Raw genomic sequence first — 9,525 nt, forward strand, 5'->3', positions numbered from 1 at the left:
ACAGGTGACTGAATTGTAGTTAACTCTCTTCATGTTAATGTACACCTCTACGGTCATTGTTGCACTTAGGAGGGACACGCAGAGCCGATGACCTCTCCACCTGTCCATTGTATCACTCCTACCTCTCTCCCTGTAACGGAATGGGGCCCCGCCGTGCGCCTAGCATGGGCTCCATGCCTGCACTCAATTAGAGGCAGGCAAGGCTCTCTCTGGAGGCTGCAGCTCTGTGAAGTGGCTGGAGATTACATGCTTGGTCTTGTCTGTGTTTCTTCCATGCAGACTCTGTCTGTCTAGGTAGAGCCCTCCCCCCCTTTTATTAACAGCATTGTGAGAGAGACAGAGCTCAGCAAAAAGTGCAGAAAATTAGGTTAATCCTTTTCACTCCCAGCTGGGGCAGTAGCTGTCTCACTTTTCAGAATTTCAACCTGTTTACTCACAGTTGGCTGACTTGGCCAGACATAGAATGCATATAGGCTGGTGCTCCATTTTGGTGTGGGGGCAAACAAACCACCCCCAGTCTGTCAGTCCCCCCAACTCCAGTCGCTCTCTCGTCCGTCCACCCTCCAGCCCCGCACTTACCCCATATCGGTCGCGGTCAGCTTTGGATCCTTCCTGCGTCTCCTCCTCAGCGGCTTCACTGCAGCTTCCCCTGTGTCTCTTCCTCCTCGTCGGCAAATATGGTCAATTCTCCTCTCAGCCAATGGGGTCTTAGGATCCGCTTCCTGATTGGCCGGGGGAGAATAAGGAAGACAATAGTGAATATTAATTCGCTATTGTCACACAAGTGGGTGGGCTCTACACCCCAAGCCTGCCCTTCCGGCTCTAATTATGTGCGACAGCTCTCAGCAATAAACAAAAAGATCTCTGGGCCCCAGTTCAGCAGGGAAGGGAGGCAGAGACATTGGACCTTGCAGAAAATAGATAAAAACAGAGGGCGCACTGGCTTAGTGCATTATACCACATAATTGAATTAAAGATAAAATAAAATATAGCTACTCACAAGTGTAGGTAGTTCATCAGGCCACTGCAAGTGGGTACAATCTCCCAGATATGCCAAAGCCTCTAGCCCAAGGGGGACCTCACAGGGTCCCTGCCGACTAATGCGTTTCGAAGGTTGTCCTTTATCGGAAGCCACAGAGATGGGATCAATTTTTTTCATGCTCCGCTCCCGAGCCTTTCAGAGTTCAGTCGAGCTGTCCTCTGGCCTTTCCGTGTGTTTCCGAGGCTATCCGGCACCCCACACCTCTGGCCACATGCGGTATTGCATGCCATTGAAGTCAATGCGGAACAAATTATTTTCGTTTCCATTGACTTCTATGGGAGGAAACTCGCTTTGATATGCGAGTACTTTGGATTACAAGCTGTAACGGCTACCCACTGGTAGTGAGAGGGTATCAGCCATTGGAGACGTCCTTTTCCCTGACAAGTTGTAATATGCAGGTACAGCCGGTATATCCCATCGAACGCCCTTCCAAGAACGAGACGAGGCTACGTTTGAAGGGTCAAGTAGACTGTCTTTAATGGCACATTTCACCTCGCTTATATGTGGTTACAACACTGTACAGGAACAATGACACTCTCCGCCCCCCCCCCCTCCTCCTCACACAGGGGGGGCTTCAATACAGATACTTTGAAATAATGACATTCCCTTGAGCCAATCAGTCTTCTAGACGTTTTGGCTCCAAGCTTACATTTAACATTAAATTGATCAGACACCTTCCTTTATCAATAGAATTCAATTAACCTTTAAAACAATTATACACATACTTCCATCAGCATACACCTGACAGGAGGCTGTACTACACAAAGGAGAGTCCATTAGCTATGCAACGGGAATATTAGCATTCAGCAGTGGAAGAGTCCCTTCTATAATTAACCCTTTGAGCTCAGAATACAATCTGGTAAATCCAATTGTAACAAGCCATGCAGTTCTTTGTAGTCCTCACTGCATGATGGTTATCGATGTCCAGGCAGCATGCATAGTTCCATTACACTACTCCCAGATTGATCCTTTTCGGGTCAACTTGGGGATGTCCGGTCTGCTGTTAGGGTAAAAGTTCCGTTTGCCTGGACAGTCCGTCGGCATTCCCATTGGCTTACCAGATCGGTAGCGGATGGTGAAGGTGAATAATGGAATTCAGTTCTGGAACAGTCACTTGCTTTGCTCTCTCAATGGCTCTCAAAACCTGTTGCTGATGCTCTTGGGACAGATAAGGCACCACCTGGATGCAAATCCCATTTAATCTTTTGACAATTTCCGCCTGTTTGTGCATTTCAATGTTCAAGCCACGGGACATCTCATAATACATGACATAGTGTCGTTGCATCGCTGATTTCTCACTGGACAACTTGTCACATTCCCATTTCAGACTGTGATATTGTGCCGGATCTGCAGTACATGTCGGGGAAGGTAGTCTTACCCGGTTCTCAGCAGCAAGCGGGTTGATTCCAGCAACGTGGGTGGTCACGGGACAAGCAGCAGCAGGTGTAGGTAAATAAACCGAAGTCAGAGGGCCAATGTCGTTGCCCAGCACCACCTCGGCAGGTAGGTTGTCCATGATACCAACTGTGGTCTTTCCTGACCCGGCTCCCCAGTCTAAGTGCACCCGGGCGGTGGGTATGCGAAATACAGCACCCCCTGCGACCCGGACGGCAACTGTGCGAGTGGACATGTTCTCTGGCTTTACCAGATGTTTTTGAATCAGAGTGATAGTAGTCCCAGTGTCTCTTAAGCCTTGTGCTACTTGTCCATTCACCCGTACCTCCTGACGGTGATGCTGACGGTTATCTGGAGAGGCAGCTTGTATTGGGTCTGCCTCATAAAAAATTCCCAGACATTCCTCCGGGCCCCCCTCAGTCTTCAGGCAGTGGGCCGCAGAGGGACGTGATGGAGTGACCTCTGAGTTGGGTGTTGTGCGTCTCCAGTTGTTATTTGTAGCTCTCAAAGGGCAATAACGAGCAATATGTCCCGTGTTGCTGCAGTGATGGCACGTCACCCTAGACGAATCCCGGGGATAGTTGTTAGGCCCTTGAGGACTTGGTGGGACTGGAGCCTGAAACTCTGGGCGTGGGGTGATGGTTGGAGTACGCGGTTCTACCTTATGAGCCAGCCGTGTAGTACCCTGGCTTACTTTCCTTGTTTCCACGTACTCATCTGCTAGCCGAGCCGCCTCGTTTAAGTTAGCGGGACGGCGATCTCGTACCCAGTCTTGTATGTCTGCGGCCAGGTCTTGGAAGAAATGTTCCATTAGGAACAGCTGCAATACTTCCTCCCCGGTGTTGGCCTTGCACCCTTGGACCCAAAGAGATGCCACCCTTTGTAATTGGTTGGCCCATTCCATGTGGGAGTCCACAGCCTTCTTCTTGGACTCCCGGAAGCGACGTCGGTAGGCTTCTGGAGTTATGGCATATCGGGTTAGCAGTGCCTTTTTAACTTGCTGGTATTGTAAAATATCCTCTGGAGCAAGAGCCCGAAAGGCTTCATTGGCTTTGCCCGACAATTTCCCAGACAAAATAGTGACCCATTGGTCTGGTGGTACCTGGTGTAGTGAGCACTGCCTCTCAAAATCAGCCAAATATCCATCTATTTCCTCCTCACTTTCTACAAAAGCTTTAAATGCAGTGAACGGTATTTTCTTTCCTGTAGCCGCGGGTGGGGGAGTAGGAGCTGCATGTGTAATGGGCTGTCTAGCTCTTACCAGTTCCAGTTCTTGTCCCCTCTTCGTTTGTATTCCCCTCCTCCCTTGCTTCCCGGAACAGCTGGTTTATTAGTTCCACGGACGTTTCTGGATACAAGGATAATCTCCGCTGTACAATCCCAGTAATTACATCTTCTTCGCTGACCAGTGCAAGGGGCTCAGTTCCTTCCATGGATCCATCCATTTCGTCCAGCTCCAGCAGGTCAGCTATCAGCTCCCTCCGTGGTCTGTTGCTGGCGCTCCTACCACGACTCTCCAATAGATCTTTTAGTGTGGATCTTTTCAGCCTGGCGTACTGCGACTCCATTCAGAACTTGCTCTTTGGATAAAAGGACCATCCCGCTGCTGCCAACCAATGTAATGGCTACCCACTGGTAGTGAGAGGGTATCAGATGTTGGGGACGTCCTTTTCCCTGACAAGTTGTAATATGCAGGTACAGCCGGTATATCCCATCGAACGCCCTTCCAAGAACGAGACGAGGCTACGTTTGAAGGGTCAAGTAGACTGTCTTTAATGGCACATTTCACCTCGCTTATATGTGGTTACAACACTGTACAGGAACAATGACACTCTCCGCCCCCCCCTCCTCCTCACACGGGGGGGCTTCAATACAGATACTTTGAAATAATGACATTCCCTTGAGCCAATCAGTCTTCTAGACGTTTTGGCTCCAAGCTTACATTTAACATTAAATTGATCAGACACCTTCCTTTATCAATAGAGTTCAATTAACCTTTAAAACAATTATACACATACTCCCATCAGCATACACCTGACAGGAGGCTGTACTACACAAAGGAGAGTCCATTAGCTATGCAAAGGTAATATTAGCATTCAGCAGTGGAAGAGTCCCTTCTATAATTAACCCTTTGAGCTCAGAATACAATCTGGTAAATCCAATTGTAACAAGCCATGCAGTTCTTTGTAGTCCTCACTGCATGATGGTTATCGATGTCCAGGCAGCATGCATAGTTCCATTACACAAGCATTCTCCTGGAACGGATTATACTCGTAATCCGAGGTTCCACTGAGCAAATTTTACGAGTTTAATGTTGGATTACTGCACAGATCTGGAAGAAATACACAAAGGACACCAAGGGTATATATGACTTTTGTACTTAGACAACATTTGTTTAGCCTGCAGTTTGGTTTGAATGCAATGGAACCTTCTGATAATTAACCAATCAAATAATCCCCCGTCTTCTGTTGCTGTAGCTCTACAGAGCGTGCTGTCTGGTGGAGATGCCCTGAACCCAACCAAGACTGGAGCGGTGGGCTCAGCAACCATGACACTACACGAGAATGGGACTCTGGAGTACCAGGTATGGTGCATAGAGGAACACATAATAAACTTGGGTTCTGGGGAAGGTCTCCGAGCAGCAGTGCGTCTCTGTACTCTTCTGCCGAAGTCCACCATAACAGTTCCTTCTTCCCACAGCTCCAGGTTGCGGGTATCATGAGTGAGGTGACCGCAGTGACCCTGGAGACCAAACCTCAAGGAAAGATGAGGAATATCCTACATGACATGACCAAGGACTACCATGATGGGAAAGTAAGAACACCATCTTTCTTGTATTGAGAGAGGTATGGACTCCAGAGGGAGTGATATAATTTTGCCCCTGTCTGGAATATGCAGTTCAGTTTTGGGCACCAGTTCTCAAAAAGGATATCGGGGAACTGGAGAAAGTGCAGAGAAGGGCAACCAAACTGATAAGAGGCATGGAGGAGCTCAGCTATGAGGAAAGATTAGAGGAACTGAATTTATTCACTCTTGAGAAGAGGAGATTAAGGGGGATATGATCAACATGTACAAATATATAAGGGGTCCATATAGTGAACTTGGTGTTGAGTTATTCACTTTACGGTCAACACAGAGGACAAGGGGGCATGCTTTACGTCTAGAGAAAAAGAGATTTCTAGCCAGATTCAGGTATAGTTACGCCGGCGTATCTCTGAATCTGCGCCGTCCTACATTTAAGCGTATGCTCAAACTGAGATACGCTTAAATGTTGCTAAGATACGAGCGGCGTAAGTCTTCCTACGCCGTTGTATCTTAGCTGTCTATTTACGCTGGCCGCTAGGGGCGTGTACGCTGATTTACGCCTAGAATGCGTAAATCAGTGAGATACGCCTATTCACGAACGTACGCTTGCCCGTCGCAGTAAAGATACGCCGTTTACGTAAGGCGTTTTTAGGCGTAAAGATGAACCACCAAAAAGATGGCGCAGCAAATGTTAAGTATGGACGTCGGAACCGCGTCGAATTTTGACATTTTTACGTGGTTTGCGTAAGTCGTCCGTGAATGGGGCTGGCCGTAATTTACGTTTACGTTGAAACCAACGAGTCTTTGCGGCGTAATTTGGAGCATGCGCACTGGGTTACGTCCATGGACGGCGCATGCGCCGTACGTTCAAAACGTCAATTACGCAGGGTCATGCCTTATTACCATAAAACACGACCACCTCTTCCCAATTTGAATTAGGCACGCTTACGCCGGCACATTTACGCTACACCGCCGTAACTTAGGATGCAAGTGCTTTGTGAATACAGCACTTGCCTCTCTAACTTGAGGCGGCGTAGCGTAAATACGATACGCTACGCCGGCTCAAACATACGCCGCCCTACGTGAATCTAGGTATTCATCTCCAAATACGGAAAGGCTTCTTCACAGTAAGAGCTGTGAAAATGTGGAATAGACTCCCTCCAGAGGTGGTTCTGGGCAGCTCAGTAGATTGCTTTAAGAAAGGCCTGGATACTTTCCTTAACCAGTTCCCGACCCCCGCATGTACATGTACGTCCACAATATGGCACGTACAGGCACATGGGCGTACACGTACGTCCTCGCCTATTAGCGGGTGGGGGGTCCGATCGGGACCCCCCCCCGCTACATGCGGAGGTCGGGTCCGCTCGGGGAGCGATCCGGGACCACGGCGCGGCTATTTGTTTATAGCCGATCCGTCGCGATCGCTCCCCGGAGCTGAAGAACGGGGTGAGCCGTGTGTAAACACGGCTTCCCCGTCCTTCACTATGGCGGCGCATCGATCGCGTCATTCCCTTTATAGGGAAGACACGATCGATGACGTCATTCCTACAGCCACACCCCCAAACAGTTGTAAACACATACTAGGTGCACCCTAACTCCTACAGCGCCACCTGTGGTTAACTCCCAAACTGCAACTGTCATTTTCACAATAAAGAATGCAATTTAAATGCATTTTTTGCTGTGAAAATGACAATGGTCCCAAAAATGTGTCAAAATTGTCCGAAGTGTCCGCCATAATGTCGCAGTCACGAAAAAAATTGCTGATCGCCGCCATTAGTAGTAAAAAAAAAAAAAATAATAATAATGCAATAAAACTATCCCCTATTTTGTAAACACTATAAATTTTGCGCAAACCAATCGATAAACGCTTATTGCGATTTTTTTTACTAAAAATAGGTAGAAGAATACGTATCGGCCTAAACTGAGGAAAAAAAATGTTTTTAAATATGTTTTTGGGGGATATTTATTACAGCAAAAGTAAAAATATTGCTTTTTTTTCAAAATTGTCGCTCTATTTTTGTTTATAGCGCAAAAAACTAAAAACCGCAGATGTGATCAAATACCACCAAAAGAAAGCTCTATTTGTGGGGAAAAAGGACGCCAATTTTGTTTGGGAGCCACGTCGCACGACCGCGCAATTGTCTGTTAAAGCGACGCAGTCCCGAACTGTAAAAACACCTTGGGTCTTTAGGCTGCATATTGGTCCGGGGCTTAAGTGGTTAATGTACATAATATAACTGAGTACTGACATGTATAGGTAAAGTTGATCCAGGGAAATGCGATTGCCTCTCGGATCAGGAAGGAATTTTTTCCCCTGCTGTAGCAAATTGGATCATGCTCTGCTGGGGTTTCACGCCTTCCTCTGGATCAACTGTGGGTATAGAATTGGGTGTATGGGATTGCTTTTTATTTTATTTATTTTTATGGTTGAACTGGATGAACCTGACTAACTATATGTAGAGAGGAGGGTGCTGGAATGGGGCAATATCACCAATCTTCCTCCTCTGTACTATTTGTGGAACTCTATCATATAGGAAACCTTGTTATACCACCAGCATTCCAGTGTGTTCAATGTAGACAGACATGTAAGGAAGAGGTAAACCTCCTACTGGGGGTATCAAAAAACAGTTGGTAAGGGAACTGCAGTAGTATCAGGCTCAGCTGGAGAAAATATCTGCAGCTGCTGAGTCAGGATCCTCTTCTGCCCTTCCATACCCCCTCCATGTCTGCTGTCCCATACCTGCTCTGTGTCTGCCCTCACATGCCTGCTCTGTGTCTGCCCTCACATGCCTGCTCTGTGTCTGCCCTCGCATACCTGCTCTGTCTGCCCTAGCATGCCTGCTCTGTGTCTGCCCTTGCATGCCTGCTCTGTGTCTGCCCTCGCATACCTGCTCTGTCTGCCCTAGCATGCCTGCTCTGTGTCTGCCCTTGCATACCTGCTCTGTGTCTGCCCTCGCATACCTGCTCTGTGTCTGCCCTTGCATACCCGCTTTGTGTCTGCCTTACCATACCTGCTTTGTGTCTACTGTTCCATACTTGCTCCGTGTTTGCCGTCCTATACCTGCTTCATGTTTGCCATCCTATACCCGTTCCAATGTTTGGTGTCCCATTCCTGCTCCATGTCTGATATCCCATACCTGCTCTTCGTTACTTGTCTCATTGACTTATAGTTTCAAATATCCCATGATTCTGTCCACCCCAATCTGAAAGACCCATTCCGCCATTTTAAATTTTAACTTCATCAGTGGTTAGCTTCTTCTTCCTCATTCTTTGGGCCGGCATATAGATGATGCTAGCGCCAGACTTCGCACTTGTGGATAATGAGATATGGTGTAATGAGCATCATTAAACTTCCCAACACTCTTGTGAAATTTTGGCAACTCTTGAGATGTTGCCATTTAGCTGCAAGAGCTCCCTGGAAGGCACTAGTGATGTAGCCTTCCCAGGAGGCATCTGAGAGGCCCTGGCTATGTCTGCAGTCCTTGGAGATATGCAGAAGGGGAAGAACTTGGAATGTTGTTTTTGGGAGCAAGCTCCTTTGATAAAAAAGGAAACATAATGAGGAGCGGTAATGATAAATCCTATATTTGACTCTTTGGATCAGGTGCACGGATTGTGGAGCAGTGCTAACGCCCGGGATCTGCACAGGTTACTACACAATGAACTGTTCTTTAATGTGGCCACAAAGGATTTCCAGGAAGGAGAAGTCAGAGGACAGATCACAGCATTACCATACAATGGGCTGTTGGCCAGGCACGAGGGTGAGTGGGCGACATCAATGTACACCCAGTAGACTGTAGCCACTATATTAGGTATTCTGGCAATACTCAGGTACACCATGCCGTTATTAAGGGGTCCAACATGTGTCAAGAAAAAACTCCCTGCACCATCATACCCTGGCAAGCTGAGCTGAGACCTGAACAGACCCATAGATCCATGGTAGGTCCACCATATTCTACCCTTCAAGATATATCTCTAGATTCTGACCCTCCAAGTCGCAGCAAAAATGTTGGTTCCTCAGGCCAGCAAGGTTCTTCCAATCAGTCATCATCTGGCATTGGAGATCCGGTGCCCCCCGTAAGGGACCCTGACAGGAAAGACCATAAAGACCCTGGGTGGACTTCTGTTTGCTGTAGTTCATCCTCCTTATAGGTCCCCATATTGGTTGTTTAGAGACAGCCCAGTGCACAGCACTGCAGTAAAGAGAAATGTTATTTCTGAGTAACTTGCTGCTGACCTGATCCCTGAATGCTTAAGCCTGTCCTCTGGACTTTGTGCATTAC

General features: G+C 47.7%; 1 pseudogene; it reads left to right on the plus strand.

Moving 5' to 3' along the window:
* LOC120923201 overlaps positions 1-9,003 on the plus strand; it is a 35,904-nt pseudogene extending 26,901 nt beyond the window's left edge.
* Positions 9,004-9,525: the final 522 nt, after the last annotated feature.

The sequence above is a fragment of the Rana temporaria genome, unplaced genomic scaffold (assembly GCF_905171775.1).
Source record: "Rana temporaria unplaced genomic scaffold, aRanTem1.1, whole genome shotgun sequence".
NCBI lineage: Eukaryota > Metazoa > Chordata > Amphibia > Anura > Ranidae > Rana > Rana temporaria.